Source organism: Ornithorhynchus anatinus, chromosome 11 (genome assembly GCF_004115215.2).
Source record: "Ornithorhynchus anatinus isolate Pmale09 chromosome 11, mOrnAna1.pri.v4, whole genome shotgun sequence".
Taxonomy (NCBI): Eukaryota; Metazoa; Chordata; class Mammalia; order Monotremata; family Ornithorhynchidae; genus Ornithorhynchus; species Ornithorhynchus anatinus.
The window spans coordinates 15,344,211-15,360,978 of record NC_041738.1 but is presented as its reverse complement, the minus strand read 5'-3'; the positions used below and the strand labels follow the sequence as shown (position 1 = coordinate 15,360,978).

Below are 16,768 nucleotides of genomic sequence, written 5' to 3'. Positions count from 1 at the left end.
GAGGCCTGGGAGCAGGGACTTACGGCAGATACATAATCCATATGGCTCAGTGGATAGAGCACGGGCCTGGGAGTCAGAAGGACCTGGGTTCAAATCTCAGCTCTGCCACTTTTCTGCTCAGGGACCTTGGGCAAATCACTCAAATTCTCTGTGCCTCACTTACTTCATCTGTAAAACTAAGACTGTGAGCCCCATATGGGACAGGGACCGTGTCCAACCTGATTTGCATGTATCTACCCTAGTGCTTAGTACAGTGCCTGGAACATAGTAAGCGCTTAGAAAATACCACAAATACCTGTTCTAGGAGGTGTGAGCAGGACCATGAACTGTGCTGGCTCGCTTGGCAAGAGTCAGCATCACTGGAGGGAGAGTCAGGGATGGAGAGGAGAGATGGTCTGTGCTGACACTGGAGGGAGAGTCAGGGATTGAAAGAAGAGAGGGAGGAGTGTTGCAAAATCCATCCCTGACCAGGAAGGCCCAGCAACACAGTTTATGAAAGCATCCGGGTGCCCCAAATGGACACGGTAATGGAAATCGGGTAAGGGGTTGTGAAGAGAACAGGTTACTTAAGGAAAAGTCTTAATTTTACTGAAAAGGCTACCCACATCTTTCTCCTACACTGAATCATTATGTACAGATCTCCCACACCACTGACAACCCCTGCACCACACCTGGGAACCCACACGAACAGCCCTGGGCCTGGGCAAGGTGGGCGGCGGCAGTCGGACCAGGGAAATGCCCCCCGCCTGATGATCTTCTCCCCCGACCCCTAAATCCCAGCACCTATCCACACGCGGCACGGAACCAGCATCACGACAGTCATGACTAGCATCAGTGCTTCACATCATCGTTTCCTGGGAGCGGAGGCCGATGGCGGGGGGGCCCCCGGTGGGTGGGCGGGAGGGTGGCGAGGGCGGGTCAGGACCGGGAGTCAGGGATCCATTGACTGTCCATTGGCCGACATAAGAGCTCCTCCACGTGTCTCACCACGTCCATTGTCGTGTCGTCCAGGTCGAAGTCGCTGTCGGGGTCCAGGATGGACTCGGGGCTAGAGGAGAGAGAGGATGGTGAAGGGAAGGGCTTCGGGGGGGCGGAGGGCTGCCAGGCCCAGCCCTGAGGGACGACGGACACAGCCACAGGCTCCAAGCCATCTCCTCCCCTGGCCCCTGCCCATCCCTCCACCCATTCTTCCTGGGGACAGCACCCAGAAGCCCGGTCAGCCTGGCGGGGCTCCATGGCCACACCTCCCCGTCCCCACCTGCTGCTGCTCCCGGGCCCTATGGCGGGGGGGGAGGGTTGTGTGAGGCAGCACTTACTTTGTGGGGTACATGTTGTAATGGGACTGGGAGCACACGCTGTTTTAATGAGCCTGGTCCATGTACGTAGTCCCTACACCGGTCAAGTCTGAGGATGCTTTGGCAAACCTGGGATGGGAGGGGGGGATGGACAAGGTGATGCCCTGCAGCCCCTCTCCACAGATCTCTGCCCAGTGGGTCCACGACTAGTCAGATGTAAAGCCGAGCCAGAACCCCAACCGTATTCTTCCTCGCTGTCCCCCTGGAACCCCAACCCTGGCCCTTCCCCATTCCCCTCTGCCCTGGGGTTTGGAGGATGGAGGCTGAGCCAGTTGGTTGGGCTCTCCTGCCCCCATGTGGGCTCCAGGACTGAGTTCCCTGGGGCTGAGGTTGGCACTGGGTGATTGGGTACTTATTCTGGCATCAGCTGCTTGATCTGTGGCTTCACATACCCGTCGATGGTCTTGGCTGCAGGGAAGGAGGAGGAGGAGGAGGAGGAAGAGGAGGGGGCTGCAGCTTTAGCACCATGGGTACCGGTGTGGGTTGGATCCCTACCAGCCTGCCCCTCACCTGACCGACCCCGCCGGGCCTCCAGCTCTCACCAAGCACCGGCGTGTAGTACTTGGAGAAGCTCTCGTCCTCGGGCCGGTGGAGAACGTATAGATCAGGTAGCTCAGGTCTCCCAGCCGGTCTGCCAATGAGCGGATGGAGAAGTCCAGCGTGGTGAACGGTTCCACAGGCTGTGGAGACAGCCCCCCATCCCCCCAGGAGCAGGACCACTCCCACAGAGGCCTGAGGCAGCCTTGCAGAGAGGAGCGGGCAAGGCCGGACCTGCTTCCGGCAGGCCCACCCTATCCCTGAGCACCTGGGCCATAGGGTAAGTGGCCACATTCCCATGCTCTGGCCTACCGCAACTCAGGAGGCCGGCAGGCCCGGGGCTGTCTGCAAGGCCAGGCTAGGACTGAGAAGGCTGCTTTGGGAGGTGGGAAATGGAGGGATTAACTGGTTTGGGGGAGAGAGGGAGGAAAGGAGGGATGGGCAGGACAGGAAACTCACGGGAGTCAAACTTCCAGGTGATGGTGATGCCGCCGATCACGGCATCGCTGAACTGCAGCAGGAAGGTGTTATCTGGCTTGTTGATGAGCAGGTAGTGGGCCTGCTGCTTGTTCACCAAGCCCAGGATGGTGCTGGGTGCAGACGGGGGACACGCAGGAGCAGCAGATGAGATTTCCAGTGTTTAAAGGGGTCTCCCCCACCCCAACCCTCCCCCAGGGCCAAGCTCATTAATGTCCCACCCCCAGGCGCAGCACCCCCTCTCACCTGTCATTTCAGTGGGGTTTGTGGGGCTTATTCAACACATCCATGATGCCGTCGAACCACTACCAGAACGTGTAGTTCCAGCCAGGGAGATTCTCCCATACCAGAGGGCCGGTAAGTACCCCCTGCCCAGGCCCCTTTCCCGGCCCCCAGCCCAGCCTTCAGGATCCAGCATCCGAAGACCACGGGATCCAGGCAGAGTGGGGAGGCTGAGCAGGTTCAAATGCACCTGGGGCTGCAAGAGGCTTATCCTTTCAGAACCCTCTTTGATTGGGAACCAACTCAGCCTGCAATGTGAGGCATCGGGGTTGAGAACGGGGGACGGCCAAGCAGGGACCACCCCTCACTCAACTGAACTGGCACCAGGAGATGGTCATGTCGCTGTAGTCCTCCATGTGCCCGCTGCTGCTGCTGTTGAAGAGATTCTAGGCCAGGAAAAGCAAGTTGTCATCGGTCAGTCCCTGGCTGCTCTGCACCTCAGCCTTGAACTACATGTTCAGAGCCTTACAGAGCTGTGGCCAGAGCACTTTGTCTGGCACGGCGAGTGGCACCCGGCCCTGACGGCGAGGAGGACAAGGGCAGAGACAGACACAGAAATATAGGTGAAGCCCAGTTCATCTCTTTCTGTTTGACCTGGGAGAAAGGGGTGGTGGATCAGGGGAGATACATGATCCCAATCCAGGTGGAAGCTGGGGGCTAGACAAGAGACTGGAAGGGTCTGAGAGGAGACCTGGAATTGGGAGGGGGAGTAAGGGATGGCAGCTGAGACCTGCACCCAGGGTGGGGGTCGGGAGGGCTTACGGGCTCGACGAAGGTGTTGTCCCACAGGACGGTGGCCGTGGCATTGTGATCCTGGCTGCTGTGGACGATCACCACCACGCGCAGGGGCAAAGTCTGGGCAGGAGGAACAGAACCCAGGAGCCAAGTGGGCCTGCGCTCTTCTGACCAGCTGCCTGGTTTCTCACTCCTACTAGGCCTGGGAGGGAGAAGAAAGGTCCGACCTAGGTCCGATGTAGGAGCCAGGACTCCTGGTTTCCTGGGCCCGATTCTGGCCCAAAGATGAGGGGGGACGGAGGAGGAGAGGAGGATCAGCCAGGACGGGATGCCCAGGCCTCACTTTGACCTGGAACATGAGCTCGTTGCCTCCGATGCTGAACTGGGACTAGAACAGGATGGTGAACTTCTCCTCTGTCACGGACTCGGCCCCGTGCCGGTCATAATGCTTGATCCTCTTGAGCCACTGTGGGAGGTGGAAGAGACGTATATGGCAGAGTGGCCCGGGAGGGCAGGGAGGAGAGCAGGTGGCCCTCCTGGGGGTAGCCGGGTCAGCCCTTGCCATGTTCTGTCTTCAGTCTATTCTTCACTCTGCAGCCTGAATGATCTTTCTACAGAAACGCTGTGGGCATGTCACCCCCCTTCAAAAATCTCCAGTGGTTGCCTATCGAGCTTCGTGAAGCAAAAACTCCTCACTATTGACTTCAAAGCTCTCCATCCCCTTGCCCCTCCTACCTCACCTCCCTTCTCTCCTTCTACAGCCTAGCCCACACATTCTGCTCCTCTGGTGCCGCTAACCTCCTCACTGTGCCCCGTTCTCACCTGTCCTCTCCCCCTTTTAGACTGTGAACCCGTCGCCGGGCAGGGACTGTCTCTATCCGTTGCCGAATTGTACATTCCAAGCTCTTAGTCCTGTGCTCTGCACATAGTAAGCGCTTAGTAAATACGATTGAATGAATGAAGGTGCCCATGGCCTGGTGGCATTCCATGACACAGCCCTTATTCAGGATCTCCCTGCTGCAGTCTCTGCAGAGTCGGGGATGGACGCCAATGCTACTGCCCTGGGCGACCCTGACCCTTGGGGAACAGGTGCCCTCCCTGTCCCCTCTGAGGCAGCGGTGACCTGGGGGGAGAGGGCGGGGTGGGGGTGAGCCAGTCCCTGGAAGGAGAACCCAACTCTCAGCCCTCTGGACTGGACAGTCAGAAAAACAGACGGAGGTTGGGAGGACCCGAGGGAAGAATTACTTGCGTGTGCTCTCGTTTTGGAGCAGAGCTCCGGCCTGCTGCTCGCTGATGATGGTGGCCTTGACCTGTGGAGGGTTCAAGGACACGTTCAGCTTCCAGCTCACCGAGAGCCACATGGTGGTGGCAAACTTGATCTGTGTTTTCAGGACCTGCGGGGGCTGCTTCTCGATGATGAAGGTGTTGGTAGGGGAGAGCGGCAGGGCGCGGCGAGCCCCGAGGAACCTGTGGTGGCTGGCCAAGAAGCACCTTCCCCGCCGCCCCCAGGGCCAGGCAACCAGACAGCCAAGTAGGGAGCCCACCTGGTGACCAGGGCGGAGATGACGTCGGTGATGGTGGCGTTTTGCTCGCCCACCATCGTCTCCACGAGGCCCGGAATGGGCAGCCGCTGGCACAGGTCCTCCGCTCGCCGGATCTGCTGCCGGTTCTGCCAGCTTCTCACACCTGAGCGGGGGGCCCGCCAACTGGCTCTGACTGGGACCGCGCGCACCCCCCTGCCTCGGCCCCCCAACCCCCCATACCAAGACTGTAGCATGTCCAGGCTATTCTTCCACCGGATCAGCTCGTCATCTAGAATGATGGTCTGCCGCTTGCACAGCAGCTGCAGTCTTCGGGTGTTTCTTTGCCAGCTCCTGCAGGGGTGGGGACAGCTGGATCTCCAGATTGAAAGGCTTTTCCCCGCTGTACATGCTGGGATTCATTCATTCAGTCAAATTTATTGAGAGCTTATTGTGTGCAGAGCACTGTACTGCACATTTGGGAAAGTACAATATAGCAATGAACAAGTAGGATAGTTTTGGGGGCCACAGATAATCAAAGCCTGTTCCTTGTGGCAGGATTGAGGTTTGTGGGGTTGACATGGGTCAACCTACTGAGAGCTTACCTCCTCCAAGAGGCCTTCCCAGACTGAGCTTCCCCTTTTCCCCTGCTCCCTCTCTGCCCCCACCCTTCACCTTCCCTCAGCTAAGCCCCTTTTCCCGCTCTTTCCCTCTGCTCCTCCCCTTCTCCCTTCAGCACCGTGCTCGTCCGCTCATTTGTACATACTTCTATTGCCCTATTTATTTTGTTAATGAGATGTACATCACCTTGATTCTATTTATTGCTATTGTTTTTGTCTGTGTGTCTCCCCCGATTAGACTGTAAGCCCATCAATGGGCAGGGATTGTCTCTATCTGTTGCCGAATTGTACATTCCAAGCGCTTAGTACAGTGCTCTGCACATAGTAAGCGCTCAATAAATATTATTGAATGAATGAATGAATCTCATCTCCAGGAGCCCTGGCCACACGATGGGGGTCTCCTGAACTGTGGGTGGGGGTCAGCGGGGGTGGGGCCAACACTGGGGGTCCCAGGCCCTGCCCTCTCGCCTGCACGGTAGACTTTTCGGATTATCGGCCGGCATACCCCACGAGGGCCCAGGCCGGGAAGGGCTCTTCCCCGGTCTGCCCCATAGCCCCGCCACAGGCCGCGGGGTCAGTGGGCTGGGAGGTTGGGGGCGGGGGGATGGCCCGGCGAGGGGAAGAGGACGAGCACCCCACCCTCAACACACGGTACTGCTACAGGGTCTGCGCTTCCCGCCGCAGCCAGACTTCCAGCGACTGTGGGATTCACAGTCTAGGTAGGAGTATGTACAGGTATGGCACCCTCATTTTACAGCTGAGGTCAACGAGGCTCAGAGAAGTGAAGTGACTTGCTCAGCAGACAAATCGGGGAAGCCGGAATTAGGACCCGGGTCCTCCGACTCCCAGGCCCACTCTTTCTCCAGTAGGTCACACTGCTTCTCTTAGAATACTGACCAAGTTGGTGAGTGGGTGTCACTCGTCGCCGGGGACAGGTTCTTTCGGAATCGGCGCGGCGAGAGATAGAGGCCGAGGATGGAAAACCTGAGTTTTGTATAGAATTCATTCCGCGGGGAGAATTGAATTAATTATTTAGACGCGACAATCGGCCTTCCCTTTGGGGGGAAATATGGTGTTAAAGCTTCCCCTTTTGGGAGGAATACGGTGTTAGAGCTTCCCTAACGGGAAGAATACACTGATAAGTTACTCACGTGTGGGCGGACACCCGAGCCCACTTATGATTTACTCACAACGTGGTGAGGGGGCTGGCTCCCACCATGTGCTCGCCCCACCCAGGAGGAATCCACCTTTACCTTAAATACACTTATGCGTTAAACACTAATGAGTTACATACACATATGAGTTACATACACTTATGCGTTAAACCCAGTTATGCATTACCCACTTATGGTTGCTCGCACTTGGTGAGGCGGCTAGCTCCCACCCTGTTCACGTCCCACTCGGGAGGCACCCACTTAGACATCAAATCCATTTTTAACGTTACATACCCATGGTGAAGCATCTGGCTTCCAACCCCACGAGCTCTCAGCGGGACGGGACACTCACCCATCCCACGGCTCCTCACTCGGTGCAGGCAGGGCGGCCTTCTCACGCTCTGGACAGAGGCGACCCGCAGCCGGCTGCTGTAAGTCCCATTCCTCTGCACCGAAGGTTAGAGACGGCGGGTATTTATCTGTGCCCTTAGGCCATTCCAGCTTCCGGCCTCAGTTTATCCAATCTCTGCCCTCCCCCCTCCTCCAATCCTAATTTGATTGGCACGGGGAAGAGGGGCACCTTCTGTATTCCCAGCTCGGGCTGTCAATCGGGCAGTTTCGGTTGTGGGGGCGGCGTCCCACCCTCACTTCCGAGTTCCGCCTGCTGGCTCAGGAGGTCACGAGATAGCATTTGACCTTGAGACGGTCGGTACCCCAGGGTCAACTGGGACAGTGGGCAAGGTGGAGTGGAGCCCACTTGGTGCTCAGCTTTCTTCTGCAGCTCCTGGACCAAACCCTCCAGGAGCTGGCTGGCTTTTCCCCGCTCCTGTCTGTTGTCCACATCTACCTACTCCCTGGAGGATAGAGGATGGGGCTGAAGGCGGGGGGTCCTGAGGAGGCCCGGGTCCCCATCCAGCCCACCCTAAAGTCCAAGTTCATTATTGTGGACAATAGCACAGCCCCTCCTTCCCCCAAAATGCATTAGGCCCTGGCAGCAACACCAGAACAGCAGAGGGGACTGAGCCCAGGGTGCAAGGACCGATGGAAGCAGACGAATAGAGAAGTCCCCCGGAAAAATGGAAAGCCAGCCCGAGCCTGGATCTCCCGACTGGGCCGAGCCTGACCCTGGCATACCCCTCCCTCCCCCCGCCATTCCCCAGGGCTGGCAGAGGGCACCCACCAGGCCTGGCTCTCGTTTCAGGTGCCAGGTAGTGCCCGGGAGAAGTGCTGGCAGTACAGAGCCTGCATCCGGTGGAGGGTGTAGCCCTGGAGCTGCTGCGCCTGGATCCACACCGCCATGGCCGGGGCCTGTGGGAGCGGGAGGAGCCAGGGCTCAGCCTAGGCTGAGCAGGGGTGTGAAGTGGGGGCGGGGGAAGCTTTCTTTGGCCCTGGAGAGCCCCGGGACTCAGACGGTTCTGGGATTTTCCACGTCAAATTAGCAACAGGCTTGAAGCTGCCGGGCTCCCACGGAAATCACCAGCCACAACTACGGGGGTCAGAAAATGGCCCGGACCCAGCCCCGACAGGGCCCAGGCTGAGCTCGGACTGAGTCCGGACAGTCCGGGTGGTAGGCCGGAAAAGTGAGAAGCAGTGCGGCGTAATGGACAGAGCACGCGGCTGGGAGGCAGAAGGGCCTGGGTTCTGATCCCAGCTCCGCCACTCGTCTGCTCTGTGACCTTGGGCAAGTCACTTCACTTCTCTGGGTCTCAGTTACCTCATCTGTAAAATGGGGTTTAAGACCGTGAGCCCCACGTGGGACGGAGACTCTGTCCAACCTGCTTATCTTGCACCATCTACCCCAGAACTTCAAACAGTGACTGGCATATAGTAAGCTCTTAATAATAATTATTATTATTATGGTATTCGTGAGTGCTTATTTTGTGCCAGGCACTATATTAAGCACTGGGGTGGATACAAGCAAATTGGGTTGGACACAGTCATTCATTCATTCAATAGTATTTATTGAGCGCTTACTATGTGCAGAGCACTGTACGAAGCGCTTGGAATGTACAATTCGGCAACAGATAGACAATCCCTGCCCAGTGACGGGTTTACAGTCTAATCGGGGGAGACGGGCGGACAAGAACAAGACAACATAATCCCGATAAACAGAATCAAGGGGATGTACACCTCATTAACAAAATAAATAGGGTAATAAAAATACATACAAATGAGCACAGTGCTGAGGGGAGGGGAAGGGAAAGGGGAAGGAGCGGAGGGAAAGGGGGCTTAGCCGAGGGGCGGGGCTCACAGTGTCGGTGCCCATCTGAACAGATACCATTAAAGCGCCCCCCAAAACTGGATGGGTGGAGGCCCTGGAGAGGAGAGGAGTCAGGCTCTGACACTGGATTTTCGCTGTCCTCAATCAAATGGCAAACCCCAGGAGTACCGGGCCTGGACAGTGCCAAAGCCCCAAGTGACGGGACCCGGGGCAATTTAACCCCCGGGGCTCACAGGATGCTCGCGGTTCCGACCCCACCTTTGTGCCGTCACAACCCAGCTCCTTGGCAACGGGCTGTGAGGTCAGTTGGGGACGGGCACAGGGTCCTTAAATCCAACAGCACCCCCGACCCCCGTCCCCAAAAGGTCCTCTCATATTTTGGGAGCCGAGTAAAGGGGAGGGGGTCGCTGAGATCGATGAGGTGGCAGGGGAGGGGGGGACTGGGTGGGAAAGAGGGAGGAGGAGGGGTCTTGGCCCTCCCTCCCTCTCCTCTCCACCCCCCACCCCCGCTGAGTTCCTTCCCTCCTCCCGCAGCCTTTCCGGCGACGTTGCGGTCCACGCTCCGCACTTCCCCCACGCCCGGAGGCGGGGGTCGCACCCTTCGGGGGAGGGGGCGCACAGCCGGGCGCGGGCCCACGTCAACATGTGCGTGTGGGGGGCGGGGGCGGGGGGCGATGCTCCCTTCTTCCCTTCCTCCCACTAAGCGGGACCCCCACGGGCCGGCCAGCTCAAGAACAGAAAGGGAAAGCAGGCTGCCGAATCGGGTGAAGGGCCCCCACCCCCACTCCCCCGGGGGTAGCAAGGAAGGGGGGGTGGTCAGAGAGCTTCCCCCGCCCCCCTCGGCTCCGTTCCGGCGCGCACGTGCTTTCCGAGGGGGGAGGGGGAAGCTGCCGGGAAGGGGGGCGGACAGGGAGGGGGCGGCGCTCTCCCCGCCGCGGCGTCTCCGTCCCCGGCCGCCGGGGGGCGCCCGGCCCCCCCTCCCGCCCCCAGCCCCGGCCTCCGGGCGCTACTCCGACCCCGGCCGCCGGGGGGCGCGCGGCTCCCAACCCCCGGCCCGCCCCCCGCTCCAGTCTCCGGGCGCTTCTCCGTCCCCGGCCGCCGGGGGGCGCACGGCTCCCGTCCCACCCCCAGCCCTCCGCCGCAGCCTCCGGGCGCTACTCCGTCCCCGGCCGTCGGGGGGCGCACTGCTCCCGCTCCCACCTCGGACCCGGTCGGCGGCTCGTGGTCCGTCTGCCCCGGGCAGCTCCCAGGCCCTGACTTTTCTTCCTTATTTTCTATGGTCATTTTAAGCACTTACTATGGTGCCAGGCACCGTTCTGAGCGCTGGGGCTAGTACAGGGTGATAATAATAACGACGATGATGGTATGTGTTAAGCGCTCACTGTGTGCCAAGCACTGTTCGGGGTAGATGCAAGGTGATCAGGTCGTCCCACGTGGGGCTCACCGTCTTAATCCCCATTTGACAGATGAGGGAACTGAGGCCCAGAGCAGTTAAGTGCCTGGCCTAAAGTCACACAGCTGACAAGCGGCGGAGCCGGGATTAGAACCCACGACCTCTGACTCCCAAGCCCGCGCTCTTTCCACTAAGTCCCGCTGCCTCTCTATCGGGTTGGACACAGTCCTTGTCCCACATGGGGTTCGCGGTCTTAAACCCCATTTTCCAGATGAGGGAACTGAGGCCCAGAGAAGTGAAGTGACTTGTCCAAGGTCACACAGCAGACGAGTGACAGAGGTAGGATTAGAAGCAGCGCGGCTCAGTGGAAAGGGCCCGGGCTTGGGGGTCAGAGGTTCTAATCCCGACTCCGCCGCTTGTCAGCTGTGTGACCTTGGGCAAGTCACTTCACTTCTCTGGGCCTCGGTTACCTCATCTGGAAAATGGGGATGAAGACTGTAAGGCCTATGTGGGACGACCTGATTACCTTGCATGTACCCCGGCGCTTAGAACAGTGCTTGGCACAGAGAAAGCGGTTAATAAATACCAACATTAATTAATTAATTAATTAACCCTACTTCTTCTGACTCCCAAATCGGGGCTCTATCCACTAGGCCATGCCTCTTCCCTGCCTTCCCATTCCAGCCCAGCCACTCCGCTCCCACCCCCGCCCAGCACCCGAGCGGCAAGGGTGGGGGGCTCCCGACCCCACGGGATCGGACAGGAGAGAGCCAGGGGGGGCAGTACACTGAGGAGACACACTACACGCTGAGAAGCAGCGTGGCTCAGAGGAAAGAGCCCGGGCTTGGGAGTCAGAGGCCATGGGTTCGAATCCCGGCTCTGCCACTTGTCAGCTGTGTGACTGTGGGCAAGTCACTTCACTTCTCTGGGCCTCAGTTACCTCATCTGGAAAATGGGGATGAAGACTGTGAGCCTCACGTGGGACAACCTGATGACCCTGTATCTAGCCCAGCGCTTAGAACAGTGCTCTGCACATAGTAAGCGCTTACCAAATACCAACATTATTATTACGCTGCACAACTGACACACACACATGCTCTGTTCTCAGTAAGTGCTGAATAAATGCGACCGAATTGAATGCGATAGACACCGGCACATTACACAACAGATACGAACGCAAACTACCCGAGACACAACAAAGATACAAACACGCAGAAAAATAGGCACGTCCATGCAGTGCACTACAGGGACACCCACGCAACAGACAGACTGAACTCCAAATAGGCCCGACATGCTATGTGGCAGATTTGCACCCCACAGAGATGATGCCGAAGATATTCGGACAGTACACAGCTACAGAGACATCACAGGATACGTGAAGCTGCTAGAGAGAGAAGACAAAAAGATAGATACGCACAAACCTCTCCCCAGCACCTCAGAAGACACCCCCATTCTTTCATTCGTTCATTCGATCGAACTTATTGGGAAGCAGCGTGGCTTAGTGGAAAGAGCCCGGCCTTGGGAGTCAGAAGACACGGGTTCTAATCCCGGCTCTGCCCCTTGTCTGCTGGGTGACCTTGGGCAAGTCGCTTAACTTGTCTGTGCTTCAGTTACCTCATCTGTAAAATGGGGATTAAAACTGTGAGCCCCAAGTGGGACAACCTGATCACCTTGTATCCACCCCAGTGCTTAGAACAGTGCTCGGCCCATTATAAGCGCTTAATAAATACCATAATTATTAACTATTTATTACAATTCGGCACTTTTCCCCCCGCTGGCTCCTCGGTCCCTCCAGCCCAGGACTCTGTCCATGACAGCAACACGAGGACATTCAGAGGAACTGAGTATAATTGATTGACTGATGGATTGAGAAGCAGAATTGATCAATTGAGAAGCAGCATGGCGTCGTGGTTAGAGCACGGACCTGGGAGTCAGATGGTCATGGTTTCTAATCCCGGTTCTGCCGCTTGTCTGTGGTGTGACCTTGGGCAAGTCACTTCACTTCTCTGTGCCTCAGTTACCTCATCTGTAAAATGGGGATTGAGACTGTGAGCCTCATGTGGGGTAAGGGACTGTGTCCAACCTATTTGCTTGTATCTGCCCCAGCACTTAATACAGTACCTGGCACATAGTAAGTGCTTAACAAATACCGTAATTATTATTGCGGGTGGATTGCAGAGCAGTGTGTGCAGAGCACAAGTGCTTGGGAGAGTCCAGTCCATCAGAGATAGTTGACACATACACTGCCCATTAGGCGCTGTCTTACTCTCCCCCTCCATCCTCGACTTTCCCCCAGTGCCTCAGCGCAGATCGCTCATCCATGGATTTGTCCAAGCTCCCTGGACCAATTGATGTTTCCAGCTGCACGCACGCACACACATATGCATGAATGTGGACTATGGAATATGAAAGTGCCCCCTTTCTGCCATTTCTCCCCGGGGGGGCCAGGCCCAAGGCTAGGATATAGAATGGGGTAGGATGTTGCTGCCCGCTGGACAGTTGTACTATTCCAACAAGGTCTCAGTCATTCAATCAATCTTATTTATTGGGCACACTGTGTGCAGGGCACTGTACTAAACAATTGGGAGAATACAACAAAACATAATAGACACATTTCCTGCCCACAACGAACTTACAGTCTAGAGGATGATAGACTCCAAATCTCCCAACTTGCCCCCTCCCTAACTCTTACTCAGCTCCCAAGTCCCATCCCCTCGTAGGAGGCTGGCTGTGCCCTGGGACTGGGCCCCTTGTGACTGACCTTGTCCCCTTGGCCAAGGGCCCAGCCAGCCCAACCCCTCTGAGACACGCTGTGGCTACTGGCTTTGGCAAGGATAGAGGGAGGAATGTGCCTCTATGATCCAAGGAAAGTTCTCCTCTGGCCTAGCACTGTCTGCCCTAGCCAAGAACCCCCCCTCTTAGTTTAGGACCGGAGGTGGTGAGGACAGTCGCGGCGGGGTACCTGCAGAGAGCTCTGGGATAATAATAATAATAATGTTGGTATTTGTTAAGCGCTTACTAAGTGCAGAGCACTGTTCTAAGCGCTGGGCTAGATACGGGGTAATCGGGTTGTCCCACGTGAGGCTCACAGTTAATCCCCATTTTATAGATGAGGTAACTGAGGCACAGAGAAGTTAAGTGACTTGCCCAAAGTCGCACAGCTGACAAGTGGCAGAGCCGGGATTCAAACTCATGACCTCTGACTCCCAAGCCCGGGCTCTTTCCACTGAGCCACGCTGCTTCTCTGGGATCAGAAGCCCGGTCGGGGTCTTCCCAGCCTCTCAGACCCTGTCAGCCCTTTCAGCCACTCTGAAGCTGGTAGGAGACGAGGGTCTAGCGGGAGTGAGCCTGGAGCTGTAGGGGGACGATGGCTTCATCACAGCTCACAGCTGGATGGGGGAGGAGACGTTTCCCCTGCCCCACAGCAGGGCTGGGGGTAGGCAGGGTGGGCTTCATGCCCCATTCTGTCCGACTTCCTGACACTCCCCCTCAAGGGAGGCCCCAGCTCACAGGTCCCTGGGTTGTCCCTGGAGAGTTCCCGGGGTGCTCGGGTGAGTCGATCTGGGCTCACCCCAGGGCTCACCCACTAGCCTGGCCCGGCCCCCTCCTCTCTAAAGGCCGCACCCTCCAGCCGGCCAAATCCGTCTGGACTGCTTGATCCAGACCCACTGACCACCAGCTGCCCGCTGCGACTGTCCCACGCAGCAGTGCCTAGCCCGCCTGGCAATGACTAGCCTGGTGGCCCCGGCACGCACGGAAGGGAAGGAACAAGGTGGGGAAGGAAGGAGGGGAAGCCTCCCTGCCTGCCCAGACCCCGACAGCTCCCAGCAACGGGAACCTGGCCCATTCCCCATCTCTCCGGGCGCTTCTCTGCCTCCACCCACTCCTCTTAACCTGATCCTCCATCAACCTGTCTCTACCTCTCCCTCTCTCTCTGTGTCTCTGTCCATCTCTGTCTTTCTGTCTGTCTGCCTGTCTTGTTTCGCTTTACCTTTACTCTACCTTTACTCTGACTTATCTCCCTCCCCAGTCTGGGCTAAGGGTCTGAGGCAAGGGCAGGGACAAGGCCGAGCACTTTGGGCCAGACTAGGGCAAGGAAAGGCCTATCCCCCCACCCCCTTCTTAGTTGGATTCATTCCACCGGGCCATGGGGGTGGGGCAAGGCAGGACAGCCTGAGGGAACGTGGTGGGGAAGAGGGGAGGCTCTGGGAGCACGAGCTCCGGCTGGGAACTCCCTGGGGAAACTGGAGCGTCTCCCGATCTGGAGCTGTGGGCAGGCGGGCGGAACCGAGGTCACCGTGCCCCAGCCGCCCGCCCGGCCCCCGGGGTAGGGGGAGGGGGAGGGGGACGTCAGCAGCATAGAGCTGCCTTTGTCTCCTCTTCCCTGGGGAGGGATCTTAGTTGGGAGGGGGGGTGCTAGAGGGAGCCAATATTGATGGGGGGGGGTAGGGCCTTCTTGGGAAATCTAGGCTGTTCTGTGAAGCTGCTCCGGGCGCAGGAGCAGGGGGAAGGACAGGATGGGCCCAGGGCCCTGGAAGCCAAAGCCAAACATCCTGCTCCTGGCAGCAGGGGGGACCGTGCGGCCCCCGGGGCGAGGGGAAGCCCCGACCTGTCCCCTCTTTGCCGGGGAGGGGACAGCCGTTGAGGCCAGGAGCCAGATGGGGGGGAAGGGAGAGCTGGGGTGCTGGCGAGGGCTGAGTTGGGTGGCAGGAGGAGAGTCCTCGCCCCGCAAGGGGAACCCCCAAGGAACAGAGAGTTGTGGTGGGGGGGGACCTTGAATCGGCCATTCAGAGAAGCCGGGTTCCCGGGAAAGTGCTGGGATGGAGTGATCGGGCCTGCCTGCTCACCGGGCCCCGCCTGGGGCCTGTTTATTGTTCCACCATTTCTGGGAATGACCGCTCAAGGTGTGGGGGTTCCGGACTCCATGACCTGCCCTGCCTCCTGCCCCCCCAATCCCACCCCCACATACATCAAGGGGAAGGACAGTCCTGGGTAGGGGGGCGAGGGGAGAGATGAAAATGTCAGGGGGGCAGGCTGGGTGGCACAACAGGGCTGGCGGGGCTGGGACTTCCTCAGCACCCGCCCCTTCGCCTCCTTCCCACCAATAAGAACTCATTTTTCAGGAGTCCAGTGAGGGCCAGAACTCGGGCAGATCCATACGAAATGGGGGGAATCTAATTTTTTTGCCCCCATCCCCACCCCTCATAAGGTCTGTGGTTCTGCCATTCCCATGACTGGAGAGGGATGGCCCCCCCGCCCACTTTCCAGGTAGCTGTCTGCCCCATCCAGCCTGCCTCCAAAGCCCAGCCCAGTCCAGAGGGCCGGGCTCTTCCCCGAGGACAGGGGCAGGGCAGGGCAGCCCCACAGTCTCCCCTTGTCTCGTTCTTCTGGCCGGGCCCTCCCCAACTCCCCAAGCCCCGGGGATTCTCTGAGGGCGGAGACGGGGTTCCACATTCTTTCTTGGGCACCAGAGCCCCCCGGTACCCATGCAGGTTGGCCATTTAGGGTCTGACTGCGCCATCCAGCCAGAGAAGGCCATTGACTCCTGTTCCCCTCCACTCAATCAATTAACCATATTTAAGCATTTGGAAGAGTTCAATACCACAGAGTTAGTAGACACATTCTCCGCCCACAAGTTTGCAGTCTAGGAGACAGACAGTAATGTAAATAAATAAATAACGATATGTGCTCAAGTGCTGTGAGTTTGAGTGTGGAGTGAATGATGATGATGATGGTATTTGTGAAGTGCTTACTATGTGCCAGGCACTGTACTAAGCGCTGGAGTGGACACAAGCAGATCTAATTGGACGCAGTCACTGTCCCATGACGGGCTCACAGTCTCAATCACCTATTTACGGATGAGGTAACTGAGTCACAGAGAAGTGAAGTGACTTGCCCGAGGTCACACCGCAGACAAGTGGTGGGGACGGGATTGTAATAATAATAATAATGACAGCATTTGTTAAGTGCTTACTATGTGCCAGCCACTGTAATAAATGCTGGGGTGGTTACAAGAAAATTAGGTTGGACATAGTCCCTGTCCCACTTGGGGCTCACAGTCTCAATCTCCATTTTACAGATGAGGTAACTGAGGCACAGAGAAGTGAAGTGATTTACCCAAGGTCACAGAGCAGAGGGCAGGGACTGTCTCTATCTGTTACCAATTTGTACATTCCAAGTGTTTAGTACAGTGATCTGCACATAGTAAGCGCTCAATAAATACTATTGAATGAAAAGTGGCGGAGCTGGGATTAGAACCCCTTCTGACTCCCAGGCCTTTGCTCTATCCACTACGGCTCTTTGCTGCCCTTGGCTCTATTCTTTTCCCCTCTCTTCTACTCTTCTTTCCTCTTGTCCCCTCCCCACCCCACCCCTGTCATCCCGTCCCTTTGCTCCCTGCCCCAGCCCCTCATCCACCTGACATACCAGTGAGGAGCCCTCCTCTGCCTGGGGCTCAGGTGGGCAAGGGTAAGG

The 16,768-nt window shown here is 57.7% G+C and overlaps 1 long non-coding RNA gene and 1 pseudogene across 2 annotated transcripts; both read right to left on the bottom strand.

Annotated features, from left to right (window-relative positions):
- Positions 1–566: 566 nt before the first annotated feature.
- LOC100091104 lies at positions 567–6,029 on the bottom strand (annotated as a pseudogene).
- Positions 6,030–7,086: 1,057 nt separating this feature from the next.
- Positions 7,087–9,138, bottom strand: LOC114814954. 2 transcript variants are annotated; one of them, XR_003762746.2, is made up of 3 exons: positions 8,959–9,138; positions 7,861–7,988; positions 7,087–7,126 (listed from the first exon to the last, which is right to left on the bottom strand). It is a non-coding gene; the product is annotated as an uncharacterized LOC114814954 (long non-coding RNA). The 2 variants fall into 2 exon arrangements; XR_005660571.1 differs by lacking the exon at positions 7,087–7,126 and adding an exon at positions 7,346–7,534.
- Between the last annotated feature and the right edge of the window lie 7,630 nt (positions 9,139–16,768).